The 18,195-nt window shown below is 43.3% G+C and overlaps 1 long non-coding RNA gene across 1 annotated transcript; it reads left to right on the plus strand.

The window, feature by feature from the left end:
• Positions 1-362: 362 nt before the first annotated feature.
• On the plus strand, positions 363-4,174 carry LOC109306425. The gene is made up of 3 exons (XR_002099989.1): positions 363-464; positions 2,114-2,115; positions 4,162-4,174. It is a non-coding gene; the product is annotated as an uncharacterized LOC109306425 (long non-coding RNA).
• The last annotated feature ends 14,021 nt before the right edge of the window (positions 4,175-18,195 follow it).

Raw genomic sequence — 18,195 nt, forward strand, 5'->3', positions numbered from 1 at the left:
GTTATAAATGGGGGATTGGTTCCTGAACCAATGCCCAAAACCCTATTTTCACCAAAAATAACCCAGAATTTTGTACTCAATCAGTTATAGATGAGTAATATAGCCACATTAATGTACTTATATTGTAAATAGCAACCATATTGATTTGGAAGGACTTCTTTGAGGTGACTTCGCTGGACTTTTTGAAGGGCTCTTGGTTGCACTTTTTGAAGGGCTCTTCATTGGAGTCTTCTCAGGAGTCTTGGCTGCAGATTTTTCTGGAGTCTTATCTGCTTTCTTAAAGAAAGTGTTCAAAGAAGTTAGGACAAATGTTCTTCAGAAAGATGGGCAGTGCATCAAACTTGTTCATTGGCAAGCATCATAAACTCAAAACTGACATCAGAAAATCAAAACAGGGTGTCAATTTAAAAACATTATAAGTGCTGTTCATTGCAACTCAAAACATCTTAAGTCAAGGACTGCCTGTAGTTACTTAGCCAGTTACTGATATTTTGCATGTCTAGAAAAGCTAAAAATAGACAGGTAGACAGAGTATACCTGTAAATGCATCCCCAAATTGCCACTTTACAATTGCTTCAAATATTATTCCTTATGTTGACAAAAATCAGTCCCCTAACACAGGAGGAGGGGTTACACAACTTCTACTATATTTTGAATGAGGTTATATGATGGAACAAATTCACCAGTACATTGTAGATATAAGCTAAGCAGCTACATTCCAAGTTCAGTAGGTCAGTTAAATTGGATTTAGAGATGTTTTGAGTTCTCAGAGTTAATGCATCTAAGATGGAATGTGCTGCAAGATTTAGTCAACTGTATCTACTGTTTTCAAAGTTATCTCTGAAGTTACTTCCTATAGAATATGCTGTTTCTATACTGAAATTAGGCACCTAATTGGGATCTCTATCCTGGCACTTCAAAGAATTAATAAAATTATGGTTGCAATAGAGAAATAATTGTTCAAAAGTTATGTTTCTTTACAATAGGAGCATACTTCTGTTTTACCTCTTATTTTTGTTGTTGTTATTATTATTATCTATTATTGCTGTTCTGCCGGAAAAGACATCGTAGAAGTATACAAGGAATACTTAAAAATAAAAGTAGCATTCTTAGGCATTCATTAAAATTGCAAAGTAAAATTTAGATCATAGCAGGACAACAGGCATGGGTAAGATGTAAAAGTGGATGTGGATATTGGCTAACGAAATTCCCACTTTTAGTTACATTCCCATAACTAAAAGCAGAATGCGGAAACACTTGTTTATATATATCTCTAAGTATGTATTTGTGAGTGACTAGTCTCTGGTCCAGCAGCCAGCCTTAAATGAAATGGCAGTTGCTCATTAATTGTTTAATAAGAGTGCTGTTGTTATTAAAAGCTTGTTTTCTTCCATATTTCAGTGTGTTCTTAAGAGACCCATGACAGTGCACTCCTTGTTGATAAAACAATTTGAGAAACACAATAAGAGCAGAAATTTTGCTGTGTTCAGGGTACATCTTTCTCTAGTGATAACTGACCTAAGAATGCAGGGTTTCATTTCTGTTTCGCTTTTATGGAAACCAAAGCTTAAGAATACACAGCAAGAAGACATTGTCTAATCCTTTAGTATATATTCTGCTAGTATTCTTAACTCGAAGATGTATTTGTTAGCATCCGCAGTGTTAACCTGATGGCATGTGGCTTCACCAGAAACCAAACTAAGAGGAAATTTAAAAAATCAGTGGTGTAGAGAGAAATACAATTTAAGGCCCCTGTTTTGAACTCCACAATATTTTGCAGTGTTTCTGAGAGTTGTGCATGTTTTCATGTGTTTGTTTTACTGATACAGTGTGTGGTTGCATTGAAAAGCCAGTGTTATGCTGTATTAATTTATGTTGCTGTTATCACTATATGGATTATGTTATGTTGTCTATTAGGGGTGTGCAAAATGGCCCATAGTCGATTCAGATTCTGCCTGAATTGAGGACAGTGATTTGATTTGTTGATTTGGCTCACTGTCCCAATTCGATTTGGCCAAATCCAAATCTGAAGATTTGATGCTGATTCAGAGAATCATCGATTTGGCCACAGACACAGCTTTAAATGTTTTTTCTACATACCTCGAGGTACCAGGCGTGGCTCATGAACGCTGCAGTGCTGGGGCAGATGGAGCATCCCACAGGAGTGCAAGGTGGGGGGCCCCCATGCACAGTGGCAAACCCAGAAGTCGACTGGAAGTACTTCCAGTCCATTTCCAGGCTCTCTGCCGAGCACGTGAGGGACTGCCCCCCTCCCCCACATCCCCTCGGCTCGACAATCTTCTGTGGGGGGACCGCAGGTGTCCCCTCAATACCGAGGAGGCACCAGTTGCCGAGCTGGTAGGTGGGTCCCCCAGACACTCAGCAGTGGATCCAGAAGTGGACCAGAAGTGCTTCTGGTCCAGTTCCAGGTCTGCCGCCAAGCATGCTGGGGATGCCCCTGCACTCCCATGGGAAGCCCCATCCACCCAAGCATCTCAGTATTCACAAGCCATCTGGTACCTTGAGGTTTGTAGAAAACCTTTTAAAGCTGTGTCTGTGTCTACATCATTGAAGCTCTCTGAATCTTTCCGAATTGATTCGGATGGTTCTAATTTGATTCAGAGAGATTACGAGGTCTTCTGATTCAGTTAAGAGATTCAGCCACCAAATCGAGCCAAATCTCCACCAGATCAAACTAGCGACCGAAGCTTTGCATAGCCCTACTGTCTATGTATCTTTATGATTTTTACACGGTTTAATCAAAAGAATTGAAGGCAGCATTTTTAAGGAAAAAGGAGTAGGCAAAAATGCTAAGCATCTCATGTCATTGGGTGCAGACAGAAAAGACATTTGTCACATGATAGACCCCTTGAAATCACTCTAAAGCTGTGCCCAAGCACGGTTGCAAAGCCCTCTGATCATGCCAGAATTAACCCTTATTGTATGAGGGTTCAAATGAAGCTTCTCCTAAGTGCCCACCTAAGACTTAATTAATTTCTGTCTGCTCCAGCTGCAGCACAGTGAGCTGCAGCTGCTGTCTCTGGATGGGAGGGGAAAAGGCAGGGGAGAAAGGTCCTTTCTGGGGTTTTCTAAATGCTGCTGGAGTGGGGGAGGCAGTGGACTAGAGCCCCTCATTTGGGGGGCTCCAATCTACCCACACCCACACTCCAGTGGGTCTGAGAAAACACCACAAGACTTCCCTCCCCTGTTTTTTCCCCCCTCCCATCTAGAGACAACAACAGGACCGGGAGGGGTGGGGAAGGGACAGAGCCATGGGGAGATTCAGCCTCTCTTACTGGATTGGGTTTGGAGCCAATCCTCCACTCTTCCAATTCAACAGCTAACATTTATTGGATTGAAGGGATCAGCCTAACTCATAGCAATTTCTCTGAGTCACTATGAGTTAGACCCAGGAGCTGCACTTCTGTCTGTGTCTACTCTGTTACTGTAAGGCAAGAACAATTGCATTCTTAAATACAGGCAAAAGAGGCTATTATTGGTGTGAGGGGAAAAGAGCAGGGTATGAGAAAAGCCCTGGGAAATTTGAACAAGAAGTACTTACCACAGGAGCAGAGGGAAGCCTGACCAGAGCAGGGTGCATGCTACCATGTTTCCACAGCGTGTGCTCCTGTCCTACCAGTCATTCTGACCTTTTGGGGAGGAAAAGAAGGGCATGAATCCAGCTTAGTTAACCTGCACTAATTATGGATGCAGCTTCAAGGTGCTGTGGCAGAGCATCTTTGGTGCCTGCCACTTTAAGGGCCAGAGCAGGCAATAGGACAGCCAGCAGATGTGAGCTAGTGTAACAAGCCTATCACATGACTGCAGGAGAGACCTAGGATAGGAGGAGGGGGCTGAGCAGCCTCCATTTTAAACCCAGACCCTCAGGGCTGAGGCAGTAGTTTGCTGCAAGCAGCTGAAAGAATATGACCCAGCTGGAGCTGCTGCTTACAACATCTTGGAGGTAAGGGCAGGAGAAATGGGGATGGCAGGAGGCTCCTGGTCCTGGGGCATGACATAAAACTACACGCTGCTGGAGTAGGATGGTCTGGTGGGTCTGCCTGTGGTGGGGTGGTCCCCAGGAAATGCTAGACCTGTTGCCTCCCCAGTGAAAGGCAAGGATGGGGCACCCCAGCCCCCATAACCTGGTGAGTAACCCAGTAGTAGAAACAGGCAGGAGCCTGAGGAGGTGGACTCATGTAAGCAGGAGGGGGTGAGCAGCATAAGAGCCTAGGCCTGGCTTGTCCAAAATACAGCCCGCAGGCTGCCATGTGGCCTGCCAAGCTGTTTTATGAGGCCCAAGGTGCCACGATGGGAAACAAAAGTAAATACTGTTTACTTTTGTTCCCACCCCTTGTCCCTCCCCCAGCTCCTCAGCACGTGACCGGCAAATGTGGACTACGAGGCAGTTGGCTGCCCAGTGACTGCTGGCCCTCTCCCCGGGGGGAGCAGGGCCCCTCTCTCAGCTCCCCTGACTGCATCCATGGAGGCCGGGGCAGGTGAGCTCACACCAGGTGGGTCCCAGGGCCTGGGCTGAGATGCCCCCCTTCCCCCTTCACGCCCATCACATGGCTCCTTTAAGCCCCGCACTGGGGGTGGTCTGCACTGCGTCAGTGGGGAAGGGGCAGTGCGGAGCAGGGCAGCGCGGTCCGGTGCAGGGATGAGCATGTGAGCGTGAAATGTGGCTGCCCGGCTGTCAGTGGGGCTACGTCCGCAGGAGGGATACTGAGGAGCCCACACAAGGGTGCCACACACATGCGTGCACTTGTGAGGAGGAAGCATAAGGTCACACTCGTGCCTTTCTTCTCCTCCTCCTCCTCCTCCTCCTCCATGGGAGCCAAGGGCAAGGAGGGAGGTGGACTGTACATGCATGGCCATGTGTGAATACCAGGCTCCTCATCCCCAGTAAAGCTGCGCAGGGTCCTGAGACTCTGCTTCTCCCCCTCCCCCTCCCCTTCCTCCTCCTCCTCGCTGCTGGTGCTGGAGGCCAACAGCCGGCTGCTCCTCCATGGCTTCCTCTACCTGGTGCTGTACTCCCAGATGTCCCAGGGCAAGCCTACATTATACTCCTTTCATTAACTGAGAGATGAGTAGAAGTAAAAGTGTTTATTTGAATCAAGTGTTTGCTATTATTTCATTGTTGCTTTTATATTGTTTTTAATTTGGATTTTAAACTACATTTCCAGACCCATTTAATTGTCACTTCCTGCAACTTCAGTGGTGTCAAAGGTCATGTGACATCACTTCCTGGTGTGATGCCACTTCCTGTGAGGTCTTTGAATATGGCTCGCTGGCCCACTGAGTGATAAAAAGTTCATGATCCAGCCCCACATGCAAAAAGTTTGGACACCCCTGGGCTAGACAAAGCCCTTGACTGGTCAATGGTGGGGCCAGGACCAGGATAGTCAAAAGGGCTAGAGTGCCCACTACAAGGGATGCCCAGAGCCAGGGGGGCCTGAGGTTCCAACTGGCCTGGAGGTGGGCTAGGGCCTGTGTGGCCAAAGGTCCCAGAGGGGAGCCATTCCCAAAAGGAAAAGAGGTCTAGAGAGCTGACAGCCCAGTATGATGGCGGGGATTGAGTCCACTTGATTAGGAGGGATCTAGGTGGGGTCCAAACACTAGACTTGGGGGCCCAGTGTGGGGCAGAAGCCACATAGTTGATGGCATCTGCAAGGCATGAGACATGGTATAGCAAAGGTCAGAGCCATTTACAATGCCCTAGGCATCATGGCACTAAATGGGCAGCCTCCTACATCTTACATCAGTTATTCATTAAGTTGTGACAAGTGAGACAGGGTAGACTGCCCCTAAAAAGGTGGGCAGGCTGACATTGAGACCCAGCCCTAAGCTGGTCCCCTGTCACAGTGCCCTTATCAATTAATGTGACCTGGAAGTTGGGGAGCTGTCTGATTTTATTTTTTTTTCCTTTTCTGTTTGGATCCTTGGATATGCTCTTAAGGGAACCATTGGGGTTTTTTGGTTTGCTTGAGAAGTCGGTGGGGTTTGGACCTATAGTATAACTGAAGGACTGATTATTTTATGATATCCTGAAGGGATTGACACAGATGGATCAACCCACTTGGTCTGCGACAAATTGATTCAAGTTTATCCATCTTGCAGAACTGATGGACATATGAACCAATAAATTATTTAATTATAAAATGGCCTTATAAAACCAAAGGATTCTATGTGAACTCCTAAGAGTTCATTCGGTAATTCCCTGGCTGACCATCAGTCACATAACGGTGGCAGGATCCTGAGTCCATCGTGTGTTAACTGGAAGTGGTAAAGATAAGTGGGGAGGAACCCCACAAATAAAGCACTCCTAGGAAACCCATCAGAATCATCACCAACCCTACATTCAACTCCCAATAGTTAAAATATACATCAAGATGTGGTGGGAAAGAGAAGAACATCTGAGGTTAGAAGTGATGATACTATCTGGTTTCCCCAACAGCTTACTCAGGTAAGGTGGTAGGCAGGTAGAGACCACAGCCTTACTGTACCCATCCCTGACAGCTGGGATGGGCACCTAAAATACCAGCCCCACAATACTGAAGGCATCACAGAGAAACAGAGCATTAGCTAGAGGAATCCCAGATTTCCCAGGAAGGAAATTTCTGGAGGATTCTTTCCTCAGCAATTGGGACAAGGCTCCTGGTGGTGGCTGGCTTTGAGGAATTTAGGGATTATTTGTGAAATGTAAATATCCTCTAAGTGCTAAAGCATCCATTCTGATCAATAAGAACAAAGATTAATTCTATGATGCCAAGGAAGAAGATGATCTCCCTTCTGCCCCCAAAATACAGGGACAAGTTTTTGTTCCTTTGAAAGGGTTTTTGGCCCGAAAAAGGGCCAAAATTTGCTGTTGCCGTACAGCAATTGCTTTGGTCTATATTCTTCCAACGTTTCTTTGGTTTGCTTTTTTTTTTTTTCTAAAGAAAGTGTATCTTGAAATAGGCCCAGCAGTGTCCAAATTGCTACTTGAAGTTGATATTGGGTCCCTACAAAAGGGTTAATTAAAAGGTCATGAAACAGGACACACAGCAGTAATTCATTATAATTTATTTTCATCCTAATTTTGATTTTAGCCCAGTAAATTTTTACACCATTCCCACAGATTTATTTTTCAAAATGAACACCCACCACTTCTTCATGTGCAAACCTGAAGTTGTGTATTTGCAAGTTAACTATTACCAGCTTGCAAACTGCATGCACAATTACATGTTCTGCATGCATAGCTGAGGACAGAATATGGCCCCAGGGTAGTTACTTGTAAAAAGCATGTTGTTCCATATGTCTGTTTTAAACACAATTCTATAAATAATCTACAGCAGGCATTCTCACCTTAACCCATGATGGGGAGAAACCTCCTCTGCAGTCCTATACACCATGTTTCCTTTCAGACCTTAACACCACAACTAAGCTGGTCTCATTTGGCATCCTATGTGGTATTCTGCCATCCACACTGCAGATCTCACCTCTCTGCTCTTGCTGCTTCCTTTTCTACATGTTTCACTTTCCCTCATTTGGACAAAACATTCACAAACTTTTTGTTGGTGGTAACACTATTTTAAAACACATGGTCTATAAAATTGTGCATTCAGCTGTGACAGATACCAAATTAGTTCTTTTCCCTAAGGCTGTTTCCCAAAGTTTTGATACCTGAAGTACACTTTTTTTTTTCTGGATTAAAAGCATTGGCACACTCAAAAAGGTGTGTGTGTGTGTGTGTGTGTGTACGTGCAAACAATATATTCCATTCCACTGCCAGAGGAAATCATACCAGAGCTGAGATATACCATTAAAAAATAACCCTGTAATTTGTCTGACTGTTGCCAGTTCAAAAATCACTGAGATAGATCTAAAGTCAAACAAGATATGGATGGGAATCTACAGTATCACTGATCTAGCTGGTGCCACTAAGCCAGAGGGAGAGCAAGACCTCATCTTGCTGTGCCCTGCTCTTTCCACTGTCTTTCCTGTCCCATCTCCTGATCTGTACGTCAGGGGGCAAGGGCAGCCCCTGCTGCTGACACCGATGCTTCAGGGTCTGATCCACTAGCAACTGCCCTCATAGCCCCTCCTGTCAGCCCTGGGAATGTGGGAACAGTGAAGGGGATGAGCTGGGATGCAAAGCCTGGCTCTATCTGTGCATCAACTCACCTGCCCACTTGCAACAGAGTGCACTGCTGGGAGCAAGGGGACTGGCACAGGGGCTGCCTGGGAGTGGAGAATGGTAGGGGAAGGCAGCAGCAGTGGACCCACTGCCCTCCCCTCCCTTCCCCAGAGCAGTTGCAGTTGCCACCGGAGTAGCTGGGGCAGGCCCAGGGTGCTAGGTTGGGGAAGAGAGCATTTATCTCCTCACATAGAGGGATCTCTGGGAACACTTCCATCACTTTCCCGGAACACTTGCAGAATCCTTTATAACCCTACAATTGCTTCAGAAAAACTCTAGTTTCCTTACATTTGTTATTTTGATAGACTCATGGCACATTCTATAAAATACTTCTAAGTTCATTACTATGTTTCACAAGATTCAAACAGTTTTTTTATGCTTATTGAAAGTTCCCTTATGTACTCTGCAAGACAGTGATACCTCATAGTTTTATTATAAAGTGATCATGTGCTCTGCAGCATTCACTATTTGGCAGTTAGATATGCACTGTTTGGTCTAGTTTGTTCAGTTTCACCCTTAGGCTGTGAAAGTACATGCTGGGAACTTGCATGCCGATTCCATATTTTGTTCCTTTTTAGGGTGAGTTCCAAAGAACACAAAAATGGTTGATGGAGGAGGTTGCTTGGAACCAGTGAAAACAAAAGTATAAATCCAGGTGTCTGTTGTGCTACCCTGCTTACGCCTCTTCTGAAAGAGCCTCTTAAGAGGCAATTTTCAGCCTTCTGCCACATCAATGCATTGAGATGTAAGAAAGAACATACATCAATGCTTAGCATAGCATTTAGTCTAGTGTAAATAGCATCTAGAAGGAGGGTGATGACCTAGGATCTGGTCACTGCTTCCACAAGCATATCTACGTATCGTCAAATGACCTTTTAATATAAGATACAGAAAAAATTCTTGAAATAGGGATCATAACCAATTGAAGGTCCAAAGCATTAGCCTAGGACACAGAATCTTACTCTTTATTTCTTGTTCTCTCTTGTTCACTGGACCTTGAATTGTTTGCTGCACCGTGACACATCTTCAACAAGAGGGATGAAGAATACCTCCAGCTAGAATGGCATGTGGTTTGGCTACTCTTCTAAGAGGTCAGCAATATGAGTCTGAGCTTTCTCAGCTTGAAAGGGAAATTTAATTTAGCTATACTTCCTGGATATGTGACCCATGCATTAGGGCATAGCACCACAGTCAGATGAGTTCTAAAAGAAACTGGCTACAATTACATTTTATACATAAACCAGTTATGTCCCTGTGCATTCAGAATATGAAGAGCAAGCATGGAAAACCAGGAACCCCTTGGGAGGATATGTGAAGGATTTCTAATTTCTGATTAGAATAAGTCTGGTTGGGATCTATAAGCTAGATGCTAAGCTGTTCAGTTCTGCCAGGTCTGGGGCAATGCTGGATATGTGTAGAAGCAGAGTTCTAAGCATCCAGGAAACTTTAAGTTTAAAACCCAAATGCCCAGGGAATCTAGATGCATTCATGGTTAGGCAGTTCCTGAAAGGAACTGTTTAGCACTCACTTTAAGTACTTAGGTCATTTGTTATCACCGGGGATCCTGGTTTTCTCTGATTTTAAAAAAAAATTCCACAATTTAAATGATAGTTTAACTTTAAATTATAGCGTTTCATTTAAATCATGGAAAAATGTGGATTTGGGGTTACTCGTTTAACTGAAAACTGGGGATTTTGTAAATCAGAGAAAACCAGGATCCCTGATTATCACATTGGACCATATTCTTGCCAGTCATTTTCAGCCATGTTTAAATATTTTCCATGCTAGAATATGAATGGCCATGGCCACACTAGTAGCAAGGCAATGACAAATCAGTCCATCTCAAAGGTAGCATTACCTTTCCAGTGGAATAGCTTCAGAGGATCTACTTCTCTGATGGCAAGATATCTGCAAAAAGATGGATACTGACTAGGCACAATAGTTTCCCGTGTGCAAAATACAAAAGTGCATATCCAAAGAATATTTTTACAGCAAATGTTTCCCACCCTATAGAACTTTCTTAACATTTGAAGAAATGATGAGGTTCAGAGAAAAGCTCACTCTGGAAGTCTTAGCCTCAGTGTAGACAATACACTGGTGATGTAGAGCAATCAGCTGAAAAGTGTGAGACCCAGCCTTGGGTATATTCTCTGTCACTTTCCTGAATCCTAGAGTCAACTAGGAAACTCTCCTTTGTGGGTGGTTGTCTGGAAGTCTTCTGTTGGAGTGGTTCCACTTAGAGATTATGAAATATTAATGTAACATATTAACTATTAATGTAAGAGTAGTGTTGTACCCATGGGGTGCATCTACATGTGAGATTATTTTGACTGAATAAACTCCAGTGCAGTTTGCACTTGAATTTATCTCTTGGGCATAGTGTTTACATGAGCACCCAGGACCACACCACATTGATGTGACTGGCAGAGTCCCAGAGGTCAGTCTGCCAGCATAGGGCTGCACCAACATAGCTCAACATGCTGCAGAAGGACTGGCTGGGGCAAAAGGGTGCTTCAGTGCAGGGCTAGCCCATAGACGGCCCCTGCACTGAAGCATCCTGGTGCCGTAGTCAGCCCTGTCAGCATCTACAGATGCATTGTGGTGGAGTAAACAACTCCGCCTTAAGATAGTACTTGTGTTTGGCAGTGCTATCCTACAGTTCAGTTAATTAGTTTATTCCATCCTAATAGCAGCACATGTCTGGACAGTGACATTTTACTGCAGAGCTATTTAGTCAACTCCATGGTAAATGTCTCATGTAGATGCACCCATGATGGCTCAGAAATTTTGGAAGAGGCAAGGATTTCTTAGGATGACATCTTTTATTGGGTGATATCTCTGATTGTATTGATGAGAGACCTCAGGAAGAATGTCATGCATTCAAAAATGTGTCTAAATTTAATCCAACTGATCAGAGACCTGAGGAAGAAATCTTGCACTCAAAAGTTTGTCTAACTTTATCCCAACTACATAGTTGGTCCAGTAAAAGATACCACCTTAAGAAATCCTTGTGTCTCACACAAGTATTAATCAGAATAGTGACATGAACTTGGATCTCTTGTGTCCTAGGTGTGTACCCTAAGTCAGCTTGTGGGTAGTCTGCAATAGGGTGATTGTTTCCTCATTTATTTATATTTTTTTGTCTCCCTCTTTCTTTCTTTGGCTGTAAATAGATGTTGCATTTGTCAGTGAAGAAAGCTCAAAGTCCACTGTTCCATTTCAAGTCCTTTGAAGTATGTGGGATAAAATGTGCTAACAGTTTTCCCAAGACATGGCCATGCATGTTTGTAAGGTTATTGCACTTTTTCCTAGGACAAGCCATTCAGACTGTGTGCTCTAATCTGGCAGAGGGGCAGCTATGCAGCTTGCAAGGGTGAAGTGTAAAAATGACTATGCCATGTCTGTTTTGATACAGGTCAAACCCCAGGAGAAACATGTCTGTGTCAAATAAGATGTCTGTTTACTGACTTCCTCTGATTTTGACCAGAAATTCTGTCCTGGAGCTGAGAAACCTTTCTTGATCAAAGTTTCGCCAAGAATGGTATGTTCCCACACCAGTTTCAATGAACTGACTTTACCAAAGAAAAAAATGCCTTGCTCAAAACCTCCTAATCAGCTCTTCTCATAACATCTTTTAAAGCTGTATTGCAACACATAAAGTGGATGGAACATGTGGGAAAACCAGCAGACAGAAAAGTAATTTGAAAAGTTTACCCCCAAACCAGAGCCCCCACTCACTCCCAACCCACATTCCCTCGCTCCCTGGACTATGCTGGTGACCTTCAGTCCCAACCTGCAGCCCCCAGCCCTACCAGTGCCTCACACTCTGGACCTACAATCCCCCTGCCCCTCCCGTGCCCTCGCTCCCAAGCTAGAGCCCCCAGCCCTGCCAGTGACCCTCACTCCTAACCCGCATCCCTCTGCCCCTCCAGGCCTGCTGGAGGGGGCCCCAGCTGCCCCTGTCCCGACCAGGCTGAAGCGCAGTGATTCCAATTCATTAGGGCAGTAGCAAAGCATGTCCAACGCTGGGGTGGGCAGGAGGGAAGGGGAGGGGAGGCCCGTGGCATCCTCTGTCCTGGACTGGGATTCCCGTGCCACACCAGGCAGCCTGGCCATGGCTCCCCACCCCAACCTCCCCCTCTCTCTTCCCCCTGGGCAGTGTCTCCTGGCCACCTCATCCCCATGAGCACAGCCACTGGCCCCTGTGCTGCCAGCTTTACACACACACACACACCCCTCCCCTCCACAACCCCCTGCACCACACACACACACACACAGCTGAAAGGAAGTACTAAAGCATGGCACCATAGCAACATCGCTGTATGGCATGTTCAAGTTTGGTTTTAAGGTTTCATTGTCTAGGAACAGCTGCTCAGGTCAGAGGTGGGATGCTCAGGGTGCTTAAGGTGTTCTCCCACAGGCTTGTGTGACTTTCTGAATTGATGCCATATCAGTGTTCATTATTCATACACATAAAGATTATAGGACCTCTCCAGAGTAGACAGCTAAGGGACCTTCTAAGGTGCTTCTGGAATATATGATGTTAGTAGAGGAGCAGGTGACATTGATAAAGGGGCAAGTGAATAATTTTACATGTTATAATACATGTTATTTGGTCCAATGATGATGTGTCCTGGGCTGATCAGGGATTGCACCTGGCACCTAGTTCCAGAGCAAGATCTGGTGCCTTGGTGAGAATAGGAGTTACAGACACCATTTGAAGTTCGGGGGATGTCAGCAAGCAAACTAAAACAGGTTAGTTCACAGTGGCTACCTTGAGATGGTCATCATTTTCCAGGAGGGGTTGGACTGGAGGTCATTAGTGGTGTGTCTGTGGCAGCGGTGCCCAATCTTTCTGGGCTGCGGTCCCTATGAGTCAATCCACAGGCAGTCATGGTTCAGGCAATATCCTGGACCCCAGACAGTTTTAGCCCTAGCCTTGTGCACGCCAGATTGCATGCAGAGCCAGGCACCACTAGATCAGACCTCATGCTTCCACCTCCTGGGAGTCCAGGCAAAGCACATTTTCTTTACATACCGAAGATCCACAGCCCTGGTAGACAGGGATATTCCACTGTCTCTGTAAATGGCACCATCACTGAAGGAGTTTCTCGCTATGTTGACTCAATACTGTTCCTATATGCTGTAGGAGCTTCCAGTTATTTGAAAGATACCCCAGATTTCATAAAGAAACTTGCTTCCATTGACAAACTTCCAGCTACTACCATATTAGCTGCTATTGATGTACCACAGGCAGACAAGGTTCTTTGGGTAAATGTGATATCTTTTATTAAATCAACTGAACCACTTGGAAAAATTCTTCTTTGCAACCTTTTGGGCGCAAACACCCTTCTTCAGACAGGGGGAGCATCTGCAATTGCTGCAGTTGCTGCAGACACTACCTCTGCCTCAAGACTGCCGCAAAACTTCTGGACAGGGAAAAAGCAGTGGTACATCAGGTCTTACAGTTCTGAGTTATATCTGCTTTTATATCCCCTTCCCAATATGTTTTGCTCTACCTGTAGCTTCCAGGGTTTATCTGGACAACAGCATCTAGAAGCTGTCTATTTTGGGCAAAGTCCAGGAACAAGAATATGTTGCTGGACCTGTGACAGATTTTAAAGCACATCCTGTTAGAGCCTCAAATCCAAATTTAGTTGATTACATGCCAGCTGTTGGAACACAGGCACCTTGCTGCACATTAGTTTACTGATCGTTTGAGTTAGATATGTAAAATCACATGTTACAATCAACTGTGATGGAACTACCAAGTCACATGAACCTCAAATTTGGGAGCTAATGCAGCTGAATGTTTAAAGACATATTTTCATGGCAAACCTTGAAAAGTTTGGATTAGCTACAGAAAGCTGAATGAGTGTCTCCCTGAACCTATTGAGAGGTCATTGTGAGCAGCACCTTTCTGACAAGGGTGTGTCTCAAGTATTTCCTGGGATCAGCTAAACCAAAATCAGCTAAACCTAAACTATTGTCAGAATAGCAATTTCTTGAAAACTTTAACATTCCTACTTCTAATCTCAGTTGAAAATAGAAAATCATAGCTATTTTAAAACTAGCTAATTTGCCAGATTTCTGCATGTTTTGATTGTGATCTTAGGGGGGGAAATGAGCTCAACTTAGGCTGTATCTGGAGTGAAGATGGCAGTGTGAGCCTATCTTTTATTTATAAAAAATAAAGTTAGTTATAAGAAGGGGAGTCTAAAAATCAGTTGGTAGTCAAGGTACAGGAACTTCCTGCAAGGGTATAAAGAACTTGCAAATATTGTTATTCCAAATGGTTTATAGATATTTCTGCATATTTTAGATAAATACAAAAAGAGAAGACACAGAAGGGGTAAAGAGAAATGAATGAGAAGAGAAAAGAAACACGGAATAAAAAAATAAGAGGATACCTTATATAGGTATCAAGTTTACAAGTTTACATAGTTTACAAGTCTAAGTGCTGGACACGAGTCAGCAGTTGCTGAGTTCCCTGTTGACAGTGACTGCCCCAGTGGCCTTGCAGTCATTAACATTTCTGCCTCAGTTTCCATATCTTTAAAAAGACCTTCAGCAAAGAAGTGATAATAGAGGTAGTTATTTTCAGGACTTAGCAACTCATCTCTTTAAAAGACTGTCACTTAAACTACTGTATCTAATTAAACTAATTTCAAAGTTTTAAGTAGTATGCTGATTTTTTTAATAGACCATAAACTGGCAGTGAAAAAATATTTCTGCCCATATCTATAGAAATAAGGCATTTGTATAAAAAAATTGCCTTCTGTGTTCCTTATGAAAATAATAATAGTACTTCAGACAATGCAGCTGAGGGTGGGAATACCAACAGTTATAAATACAAAGTTAACAACGTCATTGTATTTCCCTTGACTTCCACACTAGTATCTCTAGGGAAATAAAGGCCCTGCTACTTAATAACTTGAATTCCTGTAATTGTGCTTTGGGAATCTACTGCTCTAGACCAAAACCTACGACATAGGCCTAAGGTTATCATCCTTGGGGTCATTCACAAGCACTGATGTGTAGCTGAAATAAATGGATTTTTTTGAGGGGGAAAGAGAGAGAGCCTGGTAATAAATTAGGGTGGACAACAAACTGAGTGGTGGCAGAAGTCGTAGTGGGAATATGAAAGAATTCCCACAGGAAGATGTATTAAATATAAAAACTGTACTGTACTTTGATAATTGTAATTTCTTTTTAAGTTTCTCAACTAAGCCAAAGCGATGACATGTTAAACTTTGCAACAGTGCCAACTCCATCATTTCCTTCCTCGCCTCATTTAAAAAAAAGCTGATGATAGCAAAAGGCACAAAGTTACACACTAATCCCCCAGCCTAGCTAATACCATTGGTGTTTAAGTTTTAGCATTTGCTAGAAAAATTATCTCTAATCAGGACAGTCCTGTTACTGATATTCTGATTTTTTTTTTCATCTAGTGAGAGCTTGCTTTTCGTTCCCTGTAAATATTTTGGTTTATAAAGAGCTGCATAGATTTAATTGCATGTTGAATTACATAATAAACATTTATTCCTGTTTTGTTGATGGGGTGGAATTCTGTTGCTCATGAAAGCTGATGATTGAGAGCAATAGCAGGAGCCAGGCATAATGTAGGTAAATAAGGGATGGGCAAATAATTCAGACTAAATAATACCACAAAACAGCCAAACAGTCTTTGTAAGTCCTTCCTGGAATTCCAGAGTTGTCTCAAGCAAGGACTAGTTCTTCCTTACGATTGTTATGCAGAACAAATTCTAGCATACACAGACAAGCTGGCAAAGACACCGAGAAATTAAAACACAAGAGCAGAGGTTCAAGGCTACTTCTCACTGTTTCTCACAAAGTTAGGGCTGGAGCATACCTAAAACTATGGTAAAAATCTAAACCTTTTGAGAAGGTAAAACCAAATACTGTCAGCAGTACTAGACATGAACCTTATATATTTTGTACATTCAACTTCCTATATTTTGCAGCATGGGCACGCATTTTAAAGAGAGTGGACTAAAGATTATTGCCCAACTGAGAAGCAGTATGGACAGTAGAAGCTCTTATTTCCCATATTTACTAAATTGGCATTGGCCAGACTGGTCCATGTGGAATGGTCTGTTGATGTCCAGTCTGTGGGCCCAGAGGTTCTCAAGTTGGTGGAAAGCAAATGTAAAAACAACCTTCCCTTCTCACTCTTGCAGATGCTGTGAAGTCTCAGGTGATCCTGGAGCTGTACTCTTTAGAGCATCTCCATGTAGAAAGATGCTGTACCATGTCTCTGTACTTCAGGACCTTAGTCATACTGGTACCATAAATGCCAATTCTTAAAGTACTTTCCCAAAGTTGTCTCCATAAAAGCATAATTGGCATTTGTGCTCCCAACCCAGAATTGACCCAGGGCTTATTTATGTCACATTTGTTACAAACCCTGTCTCAGGACTGTATTGTATTAAAATGGTGATCAGCCTGCATCTACCAATAAGACTTATATGTAGCTATTTCAGGAAGCTGTGATATAGTATTATTTGGATTTCATCTGGACCCCATTTTCTGCCAGCCAGGTCCCACGGAAACAATTGTTTTTAGCCATGAGACTCCATATTAGGCCTTCATCTTTTGCAAACCAGTTGACAGGATTCTTAAGGGAATTCTTTCACCAAAGCCCAAAGAAGAGGTTAATCTTGCAACTCAAAAGTATCATTCAGCAGGCCCAGCCAGATGCCACTATCCCCCAACTTTCACAGACTCATATTCAGAAAGAGAAGAAAGATATGCTTGGATGCTTGGGTGGGTAGGTACATAACAATTAACTATTTTTTTGATATTTGTATGGGATCTAAGGGAAGCATATCTGGTGAATGAGTGTTTAGTCATGGGGATGGGACTATTTGTCTTGCTGTGAAGGGGAAATAAAAATGTTGGGTATGAGCAGTAAGTGCAAGGTAAGAAAGGGACCCTTCCTGTGGGGAGAGGGTAACCATGGGTAAAGACCAGGGACCCTGGCTTTCTCTGATTTAAAAAAAATCCCCAATTTTCAGTTAAAGTAACCTGAAATCCATGCCTTCCCTTGATTTAAATGAAACACCATTTATATATATATATATAGAGAGAGAGAGAGAGAGAGAGAGATAATGACATTTCATTTTAATCATGGGAAAAATTGGATTTGGGGGTTGTTTTCTTTTAACCAAAAATTGGGGATTATTTTTTAATCAGAGAAAACCAGGATTCCTGGTAATGACGTGGGGACTGGGTAACACTCGGGCCTTGCTGTACCGTCTTGTCCTGAGCTCCATGGAGCCTGTCCATGATCCTGTATACTTCTGCCCAACCTGTACTAGGAATATTTGAAATCTCATAATAAAATCTATTCTAAATTACAGTTTCATCTGCAGCCCTTGAGAAGGATGGACACTTATACAAACCAAATCTTCAGAACATATGTTGTTTGTTCATTACTGGGATAAGAAGCACATTCTCAAATGTGCTTATGAATTTAAATCCTAGCTTTTAACACCCTTGTCATTTTACACATACTTTAAACAAGAGCACCCATTATGCTAAATTAAGCCAAATTGTTATGTGTATTTGTTATATTGACATAAGTTCAATGGATACATAATTGGAGCCAACAATACTTTTCACTTGAGACCAAATCCAGGTTCTAAAACAGCTCTTTAGAGCCAATCACATGAACCTATTTTCCTTCCACAAATCATTTATCTAATGATTGGCTGCTGCTATTTTTCAACAAGGGTGCCTAAAATCAGACCCTATATTCAGGGGTAGGATGAGATTTACAACTATTGAGTAACCACTTCTACTGAAGTCAGTGAGATCTGGGAACACTCAGTAACTCTGAAATTCAAATTCTTCAATTCATCTAAGATGGAACAGGTCAGGGAGGTGGTTGCACTTCATAGATTTCATAGATTTCATAGACATCAGGGCTGGAAGGGACCTCGGGAGATCATCGAGTCCAGCCCCCTGCCCAAAGGGCAGGAAGTCAGCTGGGG

Source organism: Crocodylus porosus, unplaced genomic scaffold (assembly GCF_001723895.1).
Source record: "Crocodylus porosus isolate Cpor-Errol unplaced genomic scaffold, CroPor_comp1, whole genome shotgun sequence".
Lineage (NCBI taxonomy): Eukaryota > Metazoa > Chordata > Crocodylia > Crocodylidae > Crocodylus > Crocodylus porosus.